Genomic DNA, 20,324 nt, shown 5'->3' with positions numbered 1-20,324 from the left:
AATTGCCACACTGTTTTCCACAGTGGTTGAACTAATTTACACTCCCACCAACATGGAAAGGACCATGAAAAGCAATCTTGAATACGGGTTTCTGATAACTTTAGAACCATATAATTTGGACTGGGTAAGAATTCCTGGAACTTGGATAAAAAGACTGTTTTATAGGCTGGGCATGGTGGCTCACAACTATAATCCCAGCACTTTAGGAGGCCGAGGCGGGTGGATCACAAGGTCAAAAGATTGAGACCATCCTGGTCAACATGGTGAAACCCTGTCTACTAAAAATACAAAAATTAACTGGGCATGGTGGTGTGCTCCTGTAATCCCATCTACTCGAGAGGCTGAGCCAGGAGAATTGCTTGAACCCAGGAGGTGGAGGTTGCAGTGAGCCGAGATCGAGCCACTGCACTCAAGCCTGGGTAACAAAATCGAAACTCTGTCTCAAAAAAAAAAAAAAAAAAAAAGACTGGTTTATAAAACTGCCAACCCAAGCAGTGCAAAAATTAATTGAATACCAAGAAAATACTTTGCCTGATTTTCATGCTAAATGAGAAAACACTGAAATTGAACACCATGGTGTAAGTCAAATTACCTATGATAACCCATCAGCTATCAGTGCTATGAACCTAAATTAAAAAAACAACTGGTATGCAAGAGAACATAAGTCCAATGTTAAGCATGGACTTTGGAGAACCAGGACAGTTGCTTTGTCCTTCCTGAGATCTTAAAGTTTACGTTTTTAAAAAATTATGCATTTTATGACTCATCGTGAAAAATATAAAATGATCCAAATTAAATATATATTGATGTGGTGACTTCTCAATTGCTAAAATAGTTCATAACCAATGTTTGGTTTGTCAAACCCATGTTGCTGGGAAGACAAAACTTCAGGTACACTCTGTTACCTGATGGGCCACTGAAACATTTATAGAAGGATTTTATTTAATTGTCATTTCCAATGCTTGTTTTCTGGTTTTATGAAAGGTTTCCAATGCAAGAGGGCTAATTTTACAACAGGATCTTGTTATGCCACAGTGTATTTTACCAGATAAACAAAGCTTTTCATGGCTCTCTCACTGAGAACATTAAACCTCTTCTTAATCGAGAACCTAAAGACTGGATCTTCTGTGAACATCAGAAAAAGACTGCCCTTGCCATCCACACTGCAGCAAAACTTCAGGACCTTGAATGCTGGGTTCATAATTTCACAACTGAGAACAGTCCCTCCACATTCACACTCTTGGAACTGTATACCCAGACCAAACCAAAATAGAGTCACTCTTGCTAAATGTAACATAATCAAACTAAGACTTTAAGGAAACAAGCAAATCCTAGAAAAGACCAGGTTTTGGTATTTTTTCTCTCGCAAATAGGATGTTCCAACGTAAGGAGGTACCCTCTACTCTAACACTTACACACGCACACACACAAACCTAAAGCCCTTGTTTTCACCTTACAAAATTCAGCGTTCTTCTATTTCTCAGTGAGTTTCAAGAGGAAATAAGGACTTTTACAATGCCGATAGTGAAATCAATGGCTAAAGTTTTGGTCAGTCTCCCACAATTTATAGAATGACCAAAAGGAGGAAATACTTAAATCAAGTTTTTCCTAAATTGATGAGATTAATCATACTCTGAACCTTAACTTTGCACAATCTAGCCATGTAACAAACCTACACACCTGTCTCCTGAATCTAAAATAAAAGTTGAAATTCTGAAAAATAACATTATTCTGGAGCTTTAGGACTCAATACCTCTCTGCTGGGTTTTATACTTGCTTAGAACCTCTTACTTCTTTCATTATTTGGTTTATTTCTACCTTTTGGAATGGAAATACCCATGCTATGTGCATTCCACCATTTTATGTCAGAACTAAGTAAGTTTTTTTATAGGCTCATAGCTGGACTTTGGCCTCTTGAGTTGGTGCTGAAATAAGACTTTAGGGGCCAGGCATCATGGCTCATGCCTGTAATCCCAGCACTTTGGGAGGTCAAGGTGGGTGGATCAACTGAGGTCAGGAGTTCCAGACCAGCCTGACCAATGTGGAGAAGCACCATCTCTACTAAAAACACAAAATTAGCCATGGTGGTGCATGCCTGTAATCCCAGCTACTTGGGAGATTGAGGCAGGAGTATTGTTTGAACCTGGGAGGTGGAGGTTGTGGTGAGCTGAGATCATGCCATTGCACTCCAGCCTGGACAGCAAGAGCAAAACTCAAAACTCAAAAAAAAAAAAAAAAACTTTGGGGACTAATGGAATGATTGTATTTTGCATTTGAAAAGAACATGAGTTTTAAGGGGCCAGGAACAGAATGCTATGGTTTGGGTATAGTTTGTTCTGTTGAAACTCATGTTGAAATTTGTTCCCCAATGTAGCACTGCTGGAGGGTGGATTCTAGTGAGAGGCATTTGAGCCATGCTAGTGAATCCCTCATTAATAGATTAATGCCTTTCCATGGTGATGAATGTGTTCTCCCTCTCATGGGAATGGACTAGTTTCTAAGAGACTGTGTTGTTAAAATATCTGGCTTCTTTAGTTTATGTATCTTGCTTCCTCTGTTGTCATGTGCTTTCTGCACACACCCTCTGCTGTGCCTCTTTCTGCCATGAGTGCTAGTCATACTTTCCCTATTTCTTTCCTCCTATAGCCTGTCTTTCCATACCTCAAGTCTGAAACCCCCATCAGATGCAGCTGTCCAATCTTGAACTTTCAGCCACTAGAATTGTGAAGCAAATAAACTTATTTTCTTTATAAATTGTCCAACCTCAAAGTGTTCTGTTATAGCAACACAAAATGAACTAAGACTATAAACTATATCAAGGTGCTAAAAATCTTACATAATAAAAACCATATAAAATTGCTTTTTCAAAAAATCAAAGAACAGAAAATAAATGAAATGACATCCAGAGTTCATGGATTGAAGGACTTAATATTGTTAAGATGCCAGTACTACCCAAAGTGATCTACAGATCCAATGCAATTTCTATCAAAATGCCAACTTGTTTTTGGAAAAAATACAAAAATCCATTCAATAATTCATCTGGAATGTTCAAGGATTCCAACTGCCAAACTGTCTTGAAAAACAGAAACAAAATTTGCTGAGCACAGTGGCTCACACATGTAATCCCAGCATTTTGGGAGGCTGCGGCAAGAAGATCTTGAGCCTAGGAATTCAAGACCAGCCTGGGCAACATGGCAAGAATCCATCTCTACAAAAAAATAAAAAAATTAACCTATCATGATGGCATGTGCCTGTAGTCCCAGCTACTCAAAAGTCTGAGGTGGGAGGCTTGCATAAGCCCAGTAAGTTAAGGCTACAGTATGTTGTGTTCATGCCACTGCACTCCCGCCTAGGTGACAGAATGAGACACCATCTCCAAAAATAACATAAAACAAAAATAAATATAAAATTTTAGGTCTTACACTTCCTAATTACAAAAATTGCTACAATAATCAAAACAGTGTGGTATTGGCATAAATACAAAAAATACAGACAAATGGAATAGAATAGAGAGCCAAGAAATAAATCCTTTTATATGTTTTAAAAGGACTTTCAATATGGATGCCAAGATTATTCAATTGGAAAATGACTGTCTTTTTAAGAAATGGTGCTGAGAATACTAGATATATACATACAAAAAGCTAATGCTGGATTCTCATTTTATAAAATATATTACATTTAGCTGAATTTTGATCAAAGGCCTAAGCACCAGAGATAAAAGTATAAATATCTGGTTAAAAAAAAAAAACCGGAAAAAACTTCATGCCATTGGAATTAGCCTTGGTTTCTTGGATTTCACAACAGAAAACACAGGCAACAAAGAATATAAATATAAATATATTAGATTTCATCAAAATTCAAAACTTTTGTGCACCACAGACCAGTATTAATAAAGTGAGAAAGCCAACAACATAATGGCAGAAAATGTTTTGAAATCATATAAGAGATTATATGCAGAATATGTAAAGAACACTTAAAACTCAACAGCAGCAACAAAGAAAGAACTCAGTTTAGAAATAAGTGAAAGACTTAAATAGACATTTCTCCAGATAATATATGCATATGGGTGATAAGTACATAAAAAGATGCTCTACATCATTAAATGTTATGTAAATGCAAGTCAAAAATCACAGCAGAATAACATTTTTCACAAGTTAGTCATTTGGATGTAAAGTAAACCAAAAATAATTTATTTTACTCCAAAATATAGTTTTTTTGACATGTTTTGAGGTGGCTATTTAGAGAGCCTTCAGCTAGAAATAGCCCTGAAAAGCTACTTTTTGTGTGGGATATTTGCATCTGTAGATAAAATCTACATTGGTAAAATAAAGAGGTAGATAAACTTCACTATGGGCTACTATCCTTTCAGAGTTACTACCTGTGAAGTTTCATCTGCATAACAATACCACCTCTGCTAGCCATAACTTTCCTAGTCTCTTCCTCCTATAATCTGCCTTGCCATGCCTCAAGCCTGTCTTCTTTCTGTAACCAGAAGTGAATATAAGACATCAACAATCTGGCCCCTACTCTGAGTTGTTCATATTTTGTATGACTTCCATGGACATGTGTGCTCATTAATAAATTTTGTACACTTTTTCTCCCATTAACCTTTCTTTTGTTAGTTGACTTTTAATGAACCTTTGGAAGACAAAGTGGAAGTTTTCCTTTGGCCTCTATAGCTATAATAAAAAAAATCAGAAAATAATTGTTGGTGATGATATGTAGAAATTGGAAATCTTGTGCTTTGCTGTTGGAAATGTAAATTGGTGGATCCACTATGGAAAACCACATGGTGGTTCTTCAAAAATAATAAACATAGAATTACCATATGGCCTAGCAATTCCACTTCTGGGTATATACATATATCAAAGAATTAAAAACAGAGACTCAAACAGATATTTGTATAGCACTGTTCATAGCAGCATTATTCACAATAGCTGAAAGGTTGAAGCAATCCAAATACCCAAGGACAGATAAATGGATAAACAAAATGTGCTATATATATATACAATGAATATTATTTAGGCTTCAAAAGAACATGGAGTTTTGATATATGTTACAGTATGAATTAACCTTGAAAATATTAAGCTAAGTGAAAAAAGCCAGACACAAAAGGACAGTGTTTTGTTTCACACATATGTGGTTCCTAATGTAGTCAAATTCACAGAATAAAAATGTGTAAAGTTGTTTTCCAAGGTCTAAAAGGAGGGATAAATGGGAAGTTTTTGATTAATGGTGCAACGTTGCAGTTTGGGGATATAAAAATCTTCCTGAGATGAATGGTTGTGATAGTTGCACAATGATGTGCAAGTACTTAATGCAGCTAAACTGGTCATTTAGAAACAGTTAAAATAGTACAAGTTATGTATATTCTATAGTAACTTTTTGAAGATATTAAGGTAATACTATATAGAAAATGTTATGACAATTAATTTGACAACTTAGATGAAATGGGTAAATTACTTGAAATACAGAAACTAGTAAACTTACTCAAAAAGAAATACATAATATGAATAAACTTATAGCTATTTAATAAATTAAAATTGTACTGAAAAATCTTACCAAGAAAACACTGAGTCAAACACTGATGGATTTTACCAAATATTTAATACCAATTCTACTTTAACTTGTCCAAATAATTAATCAGAGGAAGTACTTCTCCAACCATTTTATGAGAAGAACATCACCCTGTCAACCTAAAGGGAAGAAGCTGGAGAAAAATTAAAATAAGGAGAGAGTTTATTTGGGCCAAACTTGAACATTTCAACCCTGGAGCATAGATTAAAGTTGCCGAATATGCACTCTGATTAACAGCAGTAACACTTGACTTTTTAAAGACAAAAAATGGGTGACAGGGAATAGGCTGATATTGTTTTTCAGGAATTCTCAGTGGTTACAGAGATAACACTGATTAGTAATTGGCTATACATTGCTAAACTATAGAGTGTGGGTTACAATGTCCTAGGTGAATTTATAGCTACTTGTGACAGTAGCACGCACTTTCAAGTAGTGAATACGCAGTTTCAAGGGGAAAGTAAAACATGATTTCAGTTACATTTTTATGTCTCTCTGGACCTGTTAACTAAAAGAATTTGCATTCCTCAGATAGAAGTTATCTTATTTCCTCAACCCTGACACCAAAATTAGCCAGAGGCATTATAAGAAAAAAAAAGCTAAAAAAAAATACAGATAGATACCCCATAAGAACACTAATATAAAATTATAAAAAAATTAGCAAATTGAATGCAATGATATTTTGCTCTTCCCTTCAATTCAGCATTAAATTAGAAATTCTGAGCAGTGGCATGTAACAAGACACATAAATAAAGGGCACCTATATTTAGAAGAAAGAAGTAAAACTTTTTTTCTCAGACAACATGATCATATATTTTAAAAATCTAATGGAATATACTAATTTATGTGTTTAGCAAAGTTGCAGGGTGCAAGATTGATTGATATACATTAAACTGTATTTGAGTATACTAACTGAAATTTTAAAAATTACTGTTCATAGTGGAATCAAAAATATAAAACACTTAAAAGTAACTGACAAAATACGTGAGAGACATATACATTTAAAACTACTGAACCGGCTGGACGCAGTGTCTCACGCCTGTAATCCCAGCACTTTGGGAGGCCGAGGTGGGTGGATCACAGGTCAGGAGTTTGAGACCTGCCTGATCAATATAGTGAAACTCTTGTCTCTACTAAAGATACAGAAACCAGCCAGGCGTGGTGGTGAGTGCCTATAAACCCAGCTTCTTGGTAAGATGAAGTAGGAGAATCACTTGAACCCAGGAGGCAGAAGTAGCAGTGAGGCCACTGCACTTCTGGGTGACAGAGTGAGGCTCTGTCTAAAACAAACAAACAAACAAACAAACAAACAAACAAACAAACAAAACTACTGAAACATGATAAAGAAAAAAAATAAGACCTAAATAAATTGAGAAATACATTTTGTTAACTAGTCAGATGTTTTAATACTGTTAAGATTAATTTCTTTTTAAATTTATGTATAACTTCAATGCAATCCAAGTTAAATTTCTAACATGTTTTTACAGAAATCGACAAACTGATTATACAATTTATATGGAAATGTAAAGCCCCTATGATAATTGAATAAATTTTGAAAAAAAGCAAAGTTGGAGAGCAAAATCTACTTAATTTCAATAATTGTTATAAAACTATGGTTTTCAAAACATTATGGTTTTAGCCTAATTACAGAGAAATAGATCCATGGAACAAAAAAATAGTCTAGAAATGAACCCACTCCTATAGAGACAACTGACTTTTACAAAGGTTTAAAATCAATTAACCATCGAATGGAGGAAACATAGTTTTGTAAACAAATGAGGATGGAGTAATTGGATATCTCTATGTAAATATTATAAACTTAAAATTTTAATTTTGAGGGTACTGAGTAGTATATATATATATATATATATGGAGTACATGAGTTATTTTGATACAAGCATGCAATATATAGTATTCACATCATGGAAACTGAGGTATCAATCCCTCAAGCATTTATTCTTTGTGTTACAAACAATCCAATTATATTGTTACAGTTATTTAAAATGTACAATTAAATTATTATTGACTATAGTCACCCTGTTGTACTATCAGATAGTAGGTCTTATAGATATTAGGTCTTATGGAGTACTATTAATCCATAAAAAGGAAATGTGATCCTGTCATTTGCAAATATTGTAAACTTTGATCCACTCTCACACCATATACCAAAATTCTTCTAAAACAGACTACAGATTTAAATGTAAATCCTAAAACTAGAAAACTTTAGAAGAAAACAAAAATCTTTGCAACCTTGAGTTACAAAAAGATTTTTAATTCCACATAAAAAATAAAATATATAAAACAAAAATTAATACATTTGACTTTATCAGAATTTAAAAGTGTTGTTTTTTGAAAGACACTATTAAGAAAATTAAAAGAAAAGCCACAGACTAAGAAAAGATCTTTGAAAATTATATAATTGATGAAGGTCTTGTATCTAGAATACATACAACAATAAGAAAACAAATAACCTAATAAAAAGCCAGCAAAATATTTGAATAAGTTACCTAAAAATACACAGAAATGGCAAACAAACACCTAAAAAAAACCATCATTATGCATGGTGAAAATGCAAATTAATTGCAATGACATAACACTGCAAACTTACTAGAATAGCTAACATTGAAAAAAACTGACCATACATACCAAATGTTGTTAAAGATGTGTGCAGAAAAGTGAACTCTAAATTATTGTCTGTCGGAATATAAAATGATACAACCCTTTTGGAAAATAGTTTTGTTACCAGAAACAGGTCCTGATCCTGATCCCAAAAGAAGCCTCTTGGACCTTGCACAACAAATAATTCAGGGTGAGTCTATAAAGTGAAAGCAAGTTTATTAAGAAAACAAAGGAATGAAAGAATGGTTACTGCATAGGTGGAGCAGCAGCATGGGTTGCTCAACTGAGTATACTTACAGCTATTTCTTTATTATATGCTAAATAACGGGTGGATTATTCATGAGTTTTCTAAGAAAAGTGTGAGCAATTACTGGAATTGAGGGTTCCTTTCCCTTTTAGATCATACAGGGTAACTTCCTGGTGTTCCCAGGACATCAGTAAACTGTCATGGTGCTGGTGGAAGTGTCTTTTAGCATGCTAATGCATTATAATTAGCATATAATGAGCAGTGAAGATGACCAGACTTTCGTCCTTTTTTTTGATTTTCATGAGTTTTGGTCAGCTTCTTTACCACAACCTGTTATATCAACATGGTCCTTGTGACCTGTATCTTGTGCTGACCTCCTATCTCATCCTGTGATTAGAATGTCTCACCTCTTGGGAATGCAGCCCAGTAGGTCTCAGCCTTATTTCACCCAGCCCCTATTCAAGATGGAGTCATTCTGGTTCACACACCTCTGACAGTTTCACAATTTCTTATAAATTTATACATATAGTTAACCTCTGATCCAGCTCTTCTACTCCTAGATAGTTACCTAAGGAAAAATGAAATGTCAGTCCATAAGAATACATGTACATGAATATTCACAGCACTTTTGCATGTAAAAGCCAAAAACTAGAAATAATTTAATTGTCTATCAAGAGATGAATAGATAAACAAATTGTGGAATACTCATAGGATGGACTAATACTCAGCCATAAAGAGAAATAACTTGCCAATAATGTGGATGAACATAAAAACTATCCCGAATGAATGAAGCCTGAAAATAAAGAGTACATATTATTTAATTCCATTAATATAAACCTCTAGAAAATTCAAACTAATCTATAATAACATGAAGTATATTCCTTTTTTCTTAGGGAGCAAGGCTGGAGAGAGGGATTGCAAAGGGCTATGAGGAATCTTTTGGAGGTGATGTATATCTTTACTCTTCTGACGGTGATGATTTCTCAAATTGTAAAAACTTGAAACTGTACATATGAATTATTTTAACTATATCTGAAACAACTCTATGTACAATAATTTTTGGAAAGATCTTTAGAAAATAATCTCTTGTAAAAAAACAAAAATTTTATAGTATAGATAATATAGAAAACCCAGGCATTAGATATCTAGGTGCCTCTCAACTTTTCACATTAGTAGTACAGGATTCACATTTAAAAAAAGTAAAAGAGTGAATAATTGAAAAGTAAAATCCATTTGTAGTTTGAATAATATTTTAGAAATTGTATTTAAATTTTAATAAATGTGAAATGCTAAGATTTCAAAACATTTCAAGTACCATGATACATCTTTCATGAAGTATAAAGTTAGGACTCAATGAAACTTCATCTCTAAAATTTCTGCCTGGCTAATTTATATTTCCTCAGAGAAACAAACTGTTTATAAGGGCTTTCTTGGCAATCTACTTGAGTTGTTACAGTGCAAATTTAAATTTGTAAGTGTTATTAGGACAACCAAAGTTTAGCTGCTAGCTAATAAATCAGTTAAGCCTTATATTCAAATTTTTCTAAATAGCATATATATTGAGAATACTGAGAAAGATAAATTAAAGTGAATTATTTCCAAATAGGTATGAAGGGTAGGAGAGAGGTTATATTTACTAAATGTCAGGATAAAACTTTGAGATTTATTTTATTTTATTTTATTTTATTTTATTTTTTGCATTTTAGGATTTGGAGTACATGTGTAGAACATGCAAGATTGTTGCATAGGTACATACATGGCAGCGTGATTTGCTGCCTTCCTCCCCTTCACCTATATCTGGCATTTCTCCCCATGCTATCTCTGCCCAACTCCCCACCCCACGCTGTCCCACCACTAGTTTCCCCCGACAGACCCAAGTGTGTGATGCTCCCCTCCCTGTGTCCATGTGTTCTCATTATTCAACACCCACCTATGAGTGAGAAGATGCGGTGTTTGATTTTCTGTTCTTGTGTCAGTTTGCTGAGAATGATGGTTTCCAGGTTCATCCATGTTCCTACAAAGGACACGAACTCATCGTTTTTGATGGCTGCATAATATTCCATGGTGTATATGTGCCACATCTTCCCTGTCAAGTCTATCATCGATGGGCATTTAGGTTGGTTCCAGGTCTTTGCTTTTGTAAACTGTGGTGCAATGAACATTCGTGTGCATGTGTCCTTATAGTAGAACGATTGATAATACTTTGGATACATACCCAGTAATGGGATTGCTGAGTCAAATGGAATTTCTATTTCTAGGTCCTTGAGGAATCGCCACACTGTCTTCCACAATAGTTGAACTAATTTACACTCCCACCAACAGTGTAAAAGTGTTCCTATTTCTCCACATCCTCTCCAGCATCTGTTGTCTCCAGATTTTTTAATGATTGCCATTCTAACTGGCGTGAGATGGTATCTCAATGAACTTTTGATTTGCATTTCTCTAAAGACCAGTGATGATGAGCATTTTTCATATGTTTGTTGGTCTCATGTATGTCTTCTTTTGTAAAGTATCTGTTCATATCCTTCACCCATTTTTGAATGGGCTTGTTTGTTTTTTTCTTGTAAATCTGTTTTAGTTATTTGTAAATTCTGGATATCAGCCCTTTGTCAGATGGGTAGGCTGCAAAATTTTTTTCCCATTCTGTTGGTTGCCGATTCACTCTGATGAGTGTTTCTTTTGCCGTGCAGAAGCTGTGGAGTTTGATTAGGTCCCATTTGTCTATTTTGGCTTTTGTTGCCAATGCTTTTGGTGTTTTGGTCATAAAGTCCTTGCCTACGCCTATGTCCTGAATGGTTTTGCCTAGGTTTCCTTCTAGGGTTTTTATGGTGTTAGGTCTTATGTTTAAGTCTTTAATCCATCTGGAGTCAATTTTAGTGTAAGGTGTCAGGAAGGGGTCGAGTTTCTGTATTCTGCATATGGCTAGCCTGTTTTCCCAACACCACTTATTCAAAAGGGGATCCTTTCCCCATTGCTTGTTTTTATCAGGTTTGTCAAAGATTGGGTGGTTGTAAATACGCTGTGTCACCTCCGATGCCTCTGTTCTGTTCCATTGGTCTATATCTCTGTTTTGGTACCAGTACCATGCTGTTTTGATTACTGTAGCCTTGTGGTATAGTTTGATGTCCGGTAGTGTGATGCCTCCCGCTTTGTTCCTTTTGCTTAGAATTGACTTGGCTATGCGGGCTCTCTTTTGGTTCCATATAAAGTTTAAGATGGTTTTTTCCAGTTCTGTGAAGAAGGTCATTGGTAGCTTGATGGGGATAGCATTGAATCGATTTGTAGTTCTCCTTGAAGAGGTCCTTTACGTTCCTTGTTAGTTGTATTCCTAGGTATTTTATTCACTTTGTGGCAATTGTGAATGGCAGTTCGTTCTTGATTTGGCTCTCTTTAAGTCTGTTATTGGTGTATAGGAATGCTTGTGATTTTTGCACATTGATTTTGTATCCTGAGACTTTGCTGAAGTTGTTTATCAGTTGCAGGAGATTTTGGGCTGAGGTGATAGGGTCTTCTACATATACAATCATGTCATCTGCAAATAGAGACAATTTGACTTCCTCCTTTCCTAATTGAATACCCTTTATTTCTTTTTCTTGTCTGATTGCTCTGGCTAGAACTTCCAGTACTATATTGAATAGGAGTGGTGAGAGAGGGCATCCTTTTTTAGTGCCAGATTTCAAAGGGAATGCTTCCAGTTTTTGCCCATTCAGTATGATATTGGCTGTCGGTTTCTCATGAATAGCTTTTATTATTTTTAGGTACGTTCCGTCGATACCTAGTTTATTGAGAGTTTTTAGCATAAAGGACTGTTGAATTTTGTCGAAGGCCTTCTCTGTATCAATTGAGATAATCATGTGGTTTTTGTCTTTGGTTCTGTTTATGTGGTGGATTACATTTATAGACTTGCATATATTGAACCAGCCTTGCATCCCCAGGTTGAATACTACTTGATCATGGTGGATAAGCTTTTTGATGTGCTGTTGCAATCAGCTTGCCAGTATTTTATTGAAGATTTTTGCATCTATGTTCATCATGGATATTGGCCTGTAGTTTTCTTTTCTTGTTGAGTATCTGCTGGGTTTTGGTATTAGGATGATGTTGGTCTCATAAAATGATTTTGGAAGGATTCCTTCTTTTTGGATTATTTGGAATAGTTTCAGTAGGAATGGTACCAGTTCCTCTTTGTATGTCTGGTAGAATTCGGCTGTGAACCCATCGGGACCTGGGCTTTTTTTGGGTGGTAGGCTCTTATTGCTGCCTCAACTTCAGACCTTGATATTGGTCTATTCAGGGTTTCGACTTCTTCCTGGTTTAGGCTTGGGAGGATGCAAGTGTCCAGGAATTTATCCATTTCTTCCAGTTTTTCTAGTTTATGTGCATAGAGTTGTTTGTAATAATCTCTGATGATGGTTTGAATTTCTGTGGAATCTGTGGTGATATCCCCTTTATCATTTTTGATTGCATTTATTTGGTTATTCTCTCTTTTCTTTTTTATTAGTCTGGCTAGTGGTCTGTGTATTTTGTTGATCTTTTCAAAAAACCAGCTCCTGGATTTATTGATTTTTTGAAGGGTTTTTCGTCTCTCTATCTCCTTCAATTCTGCTTTGATCTTAGTTATTTCTTGTCTTCTGCTAGGTTTTGAGTTTTTTTGATCTTGCTCCTCTAGCTCTTTCAATTTTGATGATAGGGTGTCAGTTTTAGTTCTCTCCTTTCTTCTCATGTGGGCACTTATTGCTATATATTTTCCTCTAGAGACTGTTTTAAATGTGTCGCAGAGATTCTGGTATGTGGTGTCTTCATTCTCGTTGGTTTCGAAGAACATCTTTATTTCTGCTTTCATTTCAGTGTTTATCCAGTCAACATTCAGGAGAAAGTTGTTCAATTTCCATGAGGCTGTGCGATTCTGGGTTGGCTTCTGAATTCTGAGTTCTAACTTGATTGCACTGTGGTCTGAGAGACTGTTTGTTATGTTTTCCGTTTTTTGCATTTGCTGAGGAGTGATTTACTTCCAATTATGTGGTCAATTTTAGAGTAGGTGTGATGTGGTGCTGAGAAGAATGTATATTCTGTGGATTTGGGCTGGAGAGTTCTGTAAATGTCTATTAGGTTTGCTTGGTCCAGGTCCAAGTTCAAGTCCTGGATATCCTTGTTAGTTTTCTGTCTCGTTGATCTCTCTAATATTGACATTGGTGTGTTGAAGTCTCCCACTATTATTGTGTGGGAGTCTAGGTCTCTTTGTAAGTCTTTAAGAACTTGTCTTATGTATCTGGGTGCTCCTGTGTTAGGTGCATATGTATTTAGGATCGTTAGCTCTTCTTGTTGCATTGATCCTTTTACCATTATGTAATGTCCTTCTTTGTCTCTTTTGATCTTTGTTGCTTTAAAATCTATTTTATCAGAGATGAGAATTGCAACTCCTGCTTTTTTTTTGCTCTCCATTTGCTTGGTAAATCTTCCTCCATCCCTTTATTTTGAGCCTTTGTGTATCCTTGCATGTGAGATGGGTTTCCTGGATACAGCATACTGATGGGTTTTGGCTTTTTATCCAATTTGCCAGTCTGTGTCTTTTGATTGGGGCATTTAGTCCGTTTACATTTAGGGTTAATATTGTTATGTGTGAATTTGATCCTGTCATTTTGATGCTAACTGGCTGTTTTTCCCATTGGTTGATGAAGATTCTTCTTTGTGTTGATGCTCTTTACCATTTCGTGCATTTTTGGAGTGGCTGGTACTGGTTGTTCTTTTCTATGTGTAGTGCCTCCTTCAGGAGCTCTTGTAAAGCTGGTCTGGTGGTGATGAAATCTCTGAGTACTTGCTTGTTCACAAAGGATTTTATTTTTTCTTCACTTATGAAGCTTAGTTTGGCTGGATATGAAATTCTGAGTTGAAAGTTCTTTTCTTTAAGGATGTTGAATATCGGCCCCCAGTCTCTTCTGGCCTGTAGGATTTCTGCTGAGAGCTCTGCTGTGAGTCTGATGGGCTTTCCTTTGTGGGTAACCTGACGTTTCTCTCTGGCTGCCCTTAGCATTTTCTCCTTCATTTCAACCTTGGTGAAACTGATGATTATGTGCCTTGGGGTTGCTCTTCTTGAGAAATATCTTTGTGGTGTTCTCTGTATTTCCTGGACTTGAATATTGGCCTGCCTTGCTAGGTTGGAGAAGTTTTCCTGGATAATATCCTGAAGAGTATTTTCCAGCTTGGATTCATTCTCTTCTTCACATTCAGGTACACCTATCAAATGTAGATTAGGTCTTTTCACATAGTCCCATATTTCTTGTTGACTCTGTTCATTCCTTTTTACCCTGTTTTCTCTAATCTTGCCTTCTCGTTTTATTTCATTGAGTTGATCTTCTACCTCTGATATCCTTTCTTCTGCTTGGTCAATTCGGCTGTTGAAACTTGTGCATGCTTCACGAAGTTCTCGTGTTGTGTTTTTCAACTCCATCAATTCGCTCATATTCCTCTCTAAGTTGTCCATTCTCATTAACATTTCGTCAAGTCTTTTTTCAAGGTTCTTAGTTTCTTTGCATTGGGTTAGAACATGTTCTTTTAGCTCACAGAAGTTTCTTATTATCCACTTTCTGAAAGCTGATTCTGTCATTTCATCACACTCATTCTCCATCCAGTCTTCTTCCCTTGCTGGTGAGGAGTTGTGCTCCCTTGTAGGAGGAGAGGTGTTCTTGTTTTGGGTGTTTTCATCGTTTTTGCGCTGGTTTCTTCCCATCTTTGTGGATTTATCCACCTATCGACTTTGTAGTTGCTGTCTTTCTGATTTTGGTAATTTTAAGTCTGCAGTAGCTGAACTCATAAACCCTCTTTTCTTCCCCCTAGGTGTTCTGTCCCAGGGAGTTAGGGCTTTATGATTTTCCGCTGTTGCAACCGTTTTCCCTGCCCACAAGGTGGCAGCTTAGTCATACTCAGCCTGCAGAGGCTTCGTTGGGCTGCTGTGGGCTCCGCCTTTCTTCCATGTGAGCTTTCCTGCAGTCCTGTTTATATGGGTGTAGTTAGAACTGCTTCCGCTATGCTGGCCCACCCCTGTAGTGACAGAGTTTCTGTAGTGGCGGGTTGTCTTGGTTACAGCAGATTACCCTGGGAACTGCAGGGTGTTTCCCAGTGGGGGACGCCCCTCCTCCACAAAGCTGGACCGTCCGGGTTCAGCCGTGTTTCCTGTGGCACCCTCTTTGCCCGAGAATCTCTTGGCTTGACTCCATGCCTCAGCTCCCCTTGCTGGCCCAGAGGGGATCCAGTCTCGCTCACTCTGCACAAGGAGCTGCTGCTCCCTGCCTCAGGTGCAGGCCAAGCAGCTGTGCCTGTCCAACCAGCGGCGCTGGCAACCCGTGGGGCTCCTCCACCTGTGAATCTCCTGGTCTGTGAGCAGTAAAAATCCGCTGCCCTGTGAGCCACTGCATCACCCGAAGCAGCAGCTCTGAGATTCGTGGCGTGCCCTTGCCCAGGAGTCTCCTGGCTTGAATCCCTGCTTCAGCTCCCCTTGCTGGCTCAGAGGGGACTCAGTCTCTCTTACTCTGTACAAGGAGGCTCCGCCCCCCACCCCAGGGCATAGGCCGAGCGGCTGCGCCACTCAAACCAGTGGCGCTGGCGACCTGTGGGGCTCCTCCTTCTGTGAATCTCCTGATCTGTGGGCAGTAAACATCCGTATGGATATGCGGCATCCACTCACCCTCTGCACCTTCTCTCGGAGCTGCGATCCCGACTTCCTCCTAATCAGCCATCTTGGATCACTCTCCCATAAATTTCTTAATTGCTTCTCCGTGAAGTTCACTGAGCTCCTTTAAAACAGTTATTTTGAATTATCTCTCTGAAAGGTCACACAAATCCATCTTTCCAGGGTTGGTTACTGGCATCTTCTTCAGTTAGTTTGGTGAGATTATATATCCCTGAATGCTCTTGATACTTAAGGCATTCATCAATGCCTGGGTTTATTGAATCATTATTTTTTTATAGTGGCTGCTTTACAATTTATTTCAGCTATTTCCAACATCAATTTTTATCTCAGTTTTGGGCATCAGTTAATTGTCTTGTATCTTTTAAGTTGTGATTTCCTTTGTTCCTTGTATGATTTTTCATTGCATCTTAGTCACTTTTTAATTTTATATCATGGGACTCTGTGTTCTCTGTAATATTTTTATTTGCTAGAGAGCCCCCCTATTGTTTTGTGGCTGAAGAGCTGCTTTTCTATGTATGTTCAGCTTCTTCTGTTAGGTTCCCCTGACACAACCTTTGAAAAAGTGTAGCACTAACTCACAATGCCTCATTGCACATGGGCAGTATGGAAGTTTAGCTACCATCCCAAATTTGCTGATACCTTCATGGTAAAAATGTGTTACTGGCTCATACCATCTTATTACCCCAAAGTGGGAGTGGAGGCTCATCTGAACTCTGTGCCCCATTGACACAAAGAGTTTAGGGAAAGTTGAGACCATCTTCTCCCATCATGTTTCCCTTCGTTCTGTCTCACTGACTGTGGATGAGGATAGAAGCTCAGCTACTCACTGATTTTCACTGACATTAGGGGTATAGGAAACCAGAGAGCTGACTAGTCCTTCCGTGTTCTACTGTATTGAATCTCATTGCTGTCAGGTTTATATGGGGGAGTGTGGATGAGGGTGTATCATAACAATTACTTGCACTACTAGATAAATGTGGTGGAGCAATTTACTGTTAGACCTTGCTGATGCTATCCTGGCAAGGGAATCAGAGCACCACTTACTTCTGCCAGGGGGGTAATCGATGAGCTCTGTATTCAGCATCATCAATATTTATCTTCCAGGGGAATAAAAACACTGCCTACTTCTGTCAGATGAAGCATAGAAGATCAGCTCTCTACTTGGTATTGCCGACACTATACCGTCAGGGGAATTGGAATGTCAGCTACTTCCACCAACAGTGGATGAAATATTAGTTGTCACCTTTGAGGTTTTTGACTTTGTTCCACACCTCAGACTACACAATGAACTCTGTGCTCTTGTCACAAACTCCTGACTAGTTTGTCAGATGTCCTATAACCATGCATCCTTCTGTGTATTTCCTTGAGCTCTTTGAAAAGACCTCACTATTCTCTCACCCTCTGAATATCTTCTTTTGTTGTTAAACATTCAAGTAGTCTTCATTGATCTCCCCAGCCATAACAAATCACTACCTCCTTTTAGTCCCCTAGTGCTTCAGTTGTACCTCTTTTATAGCATGCATTATAATCTTTTGTGCATACTGGAAATAACAATAGTTATACCTAACTCCACCACCCCTCCAATTACAAATTAACACTAAGTATTCTAAATTAATTTTCAATAATGTTTATTTATTAAGAAGCCAGTCTTCCAGAAGCTTCCAGTATTTGAAATACTGCTCTGAAATTAGATATAAGGAACAAATCATGCCATAGTTCTCCTTGATTCACACTTAAGCCCTGACGAAAAGGTTTGTGTATAAAATAGAGGAAAGGTTTAGAGATGGGGTATGAACCAGGTGGTTTGTAAAAAGATGTAATATGACAAAATAACTTGTTTTAGGAAATGACTAGTTAGGAGACTACTGAATCCTTACGATGTACCAGTTCATGTGCTAAGAGATTTAGTATGTATTTATCTAATGCAATCCTCACACTTACACTTTGAGGTAAGTTTTATTGCTATCCATATATGTAGGTTGATGAAAGCTTGCTCCTCCTTGCTTTAACGTTTTCTCCTAAGCATTTTCAGACTTATGGGCATGTGTATTCACAGGGTCAGGAGTTTTAAATGGATAAAATTGCTGTGGGAGAGTCTGAGTTGCCAGAACTATAGTCTTCAAAAACTTGCGTAAGACTACTTGTTTTATTTGAGAAGATTTCTTTGCATTGGGGCAGGGCAGCTGAAAGCCATTATTTATTCATTTAACAAACGTTTATTGAGTACCTATTCTGTGTAAGGTATTTGAGATGCAAGATAAAAGTCCATTCTTGAATAAGTTTGTTGTCTAGTGGGAGTCACACAAAGTAAACATTATGTCAGCATGATAAGGCTTTTTAAATCTATATGTTAGTGGATGGTCTGAACATTAGCATCATAATTTTGGAGAAGAAATAGTATTAGAATTTTTTTTGTCTCTTCAGGCCACTTTGTGGGGTTATAAGAAGGAATTCCCTTGAAGGCTGTAACCAAAGGTGAGGATACTATTTTATTCTTTCACATGTCAACTGCTCTTCTAAGCAAAAAGAGGTTGGTGCATCTTGCTCTGGGGTATTATTTGGAAGACATTATTTGTGGAACATAATGGCATGACATTTACACATACTCACCTTCTGACTTTGAGTATGAACATGTAGCTTGTGTGTATGTGTGAATATATATACACCACGATGTCATTCTAAAGAGTTTGGAAATAACTGTTCATACATGTAGCTTACCTTCTTCCTTAGAATTACTTTCTTGTGAGACAGCATTAAAGAATTATTCCATCTCTGAAGTCCTTGGCCTGGGAAACATGGTGAATTGAAGGATCCTTACACATTCTGTGTGACCAGCTATTAAACATTATGAGGACTTGGTCTCTCTGTCACTGACTTGGAAGTTAATGAAATGTTGAGGCAACCAGTATTGACACCTTGCAGCTTTTGCCCCTGATTTTGTTTGTTTCCAGGTGAATTAATTCTCTTTTTTACTCATGATTATATAATGCCTTCTCTTTTCACCAGCGAAGAGTGAAGGAATGAGATTGAGAACCCTAGACTCTTCTGGATTTTAATGTCTTCTTGTAAGTGGGATATAGTGTTAAAAGTTTTACAGACATTCTTATTTAATCCTCATAGCAGCTCTGTGACTTAATGTAAGTGAAATTATGGACACTTTCTTTCCATTCAGGTTTTCAATATAAGCATGCAGTACTTTTATAATCAGAAAAACAGCAAATATATACACAAAAAATTCTTTCTCTACAAAATTAAGGTCACAATATTATTTCAATATTTTACTTTTTCAAACATTGTTCTCATCTATGTGCAGATCTCCGGGTTATTAAATATTCTTTGAAAAAACGGTTTAGACTATAAATAAATCCATATATGAAGGTAAAATCCTTTTATTTATTCTTATGTTATAGATCATGTAGGATAGTGGATCAACAAAAGGAATATTACAAAGGAATACTATGGAACCATTATAAAACATGTTTTCAGCGTACTTAATAAATTTGGAAAATGTTCATGATATACATGAAAAACATGTTATAAAAGTATAAAATATGCTTGCAATTTTATAAAATATAAGCACAGGTTTATTAACAGGAGAAAAAGCAGCACTGTTGACATTTTGGTGCAGTCTGGATGGCAAAATTAATGGTAGTTTTATCTTTCATTTCACTGAATTTTAGCAGATCTCCACAATGTCAGTACATGACATTTACATTCTGACAAAAAAAAAATTTAAAAATATAATTACCAGAAATGATCAGGTAGAAAATATAAAAGATTTTGGATTAAGATGGTGGACTGTGAATTTTATACAGGCTTTTTATTCTCATCTTAAATATCTTAAACTGAAAGAAGATCATTTGTATGCACAAACTCTGTGTGTGCGTGTGTCTTACTTTCTTTTTTTTTTTTTTTTTTTATTAAGTGAGGAATTCCTGGAAGACAGAAAGCAGATGGAGCCACTGTGTAGGAGGCTGGCGGGCAGCAGACCGCCAGAAAGGAGGAGGAGGGGAGTCGGCCTGTCTGGCTAGGGTTTGAGGAAAACGGTCGAGGGGCGGAGGAGGAAATGAGAGAGCGCGTGTGTCAATACAAACTGAACGCGGGCACGCGCGCTGACCAGCCAGGCTGCAGCCCGCGGAGCGGAAGGCGGGATGGCCGGGGGCGGAGCCGAGGAGCAGGCGGGCTCGGAGGGGGCGGGTT

At 37.0% G+C, this 20,324-nt stretch overlaps 1 protein-coding gene and 1 long non-coding RNA gene across 2 annotated transcripts in view; one reads left to right on the top strand and one right to left on the bottom strand.

Annotated features, from left to right (window-relative positions):
• The window catches only part of LOC105723014 (uncharacterized), a 164,216-nt gene extending 143,963 nt beyond the window's left edge, over positions 1–20,253 (top strand). Inside the window, exons 5-7 of the mRNA XM_012460887.3 lie at positions 9,334–9,385; positions 18,549–18,599; positions 20,050–20,253. The gene's annotated coding sequence lies outside the window, so the exon portion shown is untranslated. The remainder of the gene's footprint in view (positions 1–9,333; positions 9,386–18,548; positions 18,600–20,049) is intronic.
• The window catches only part of LOC135271044 (uncharacterized), a 59,144-nt gene continuing 58,317 nt past the window's right edge, over positions 19,498–20,324 (bottom strand). Inside the window, exon 3 of the long non-coding RNA XR_010339187.1 lies at positions 19,498–19,840. This is a non-coding gene — a long non-coding RNA (uncharacterized LOC135271044). The remainder of the gene's footprint in view (positions 19,841–20,324) is intronic.

This window comes from Aotus nancymaae, unplaced genomic scaffold, assembly GCF_030222135.1.
Source record: "Aotus nancymaae isolate 86718 unplaced genomic scaffold, 86718_ANA_hifiasm-v0.15.2.pri h1tg000073l, whole genome shotgun sequence".
Lineage (NCBI taxonomy): Eukaryota > Metazoa > Chordata > Mammalia > Primates > Aotidae > Aotus > Aotus nancymaae.
The sequence above is the reverse complement of the archived record's forward strand: the minus strand, read 5'-3'. Positions and strand labels throughout refer to the sequence as shown.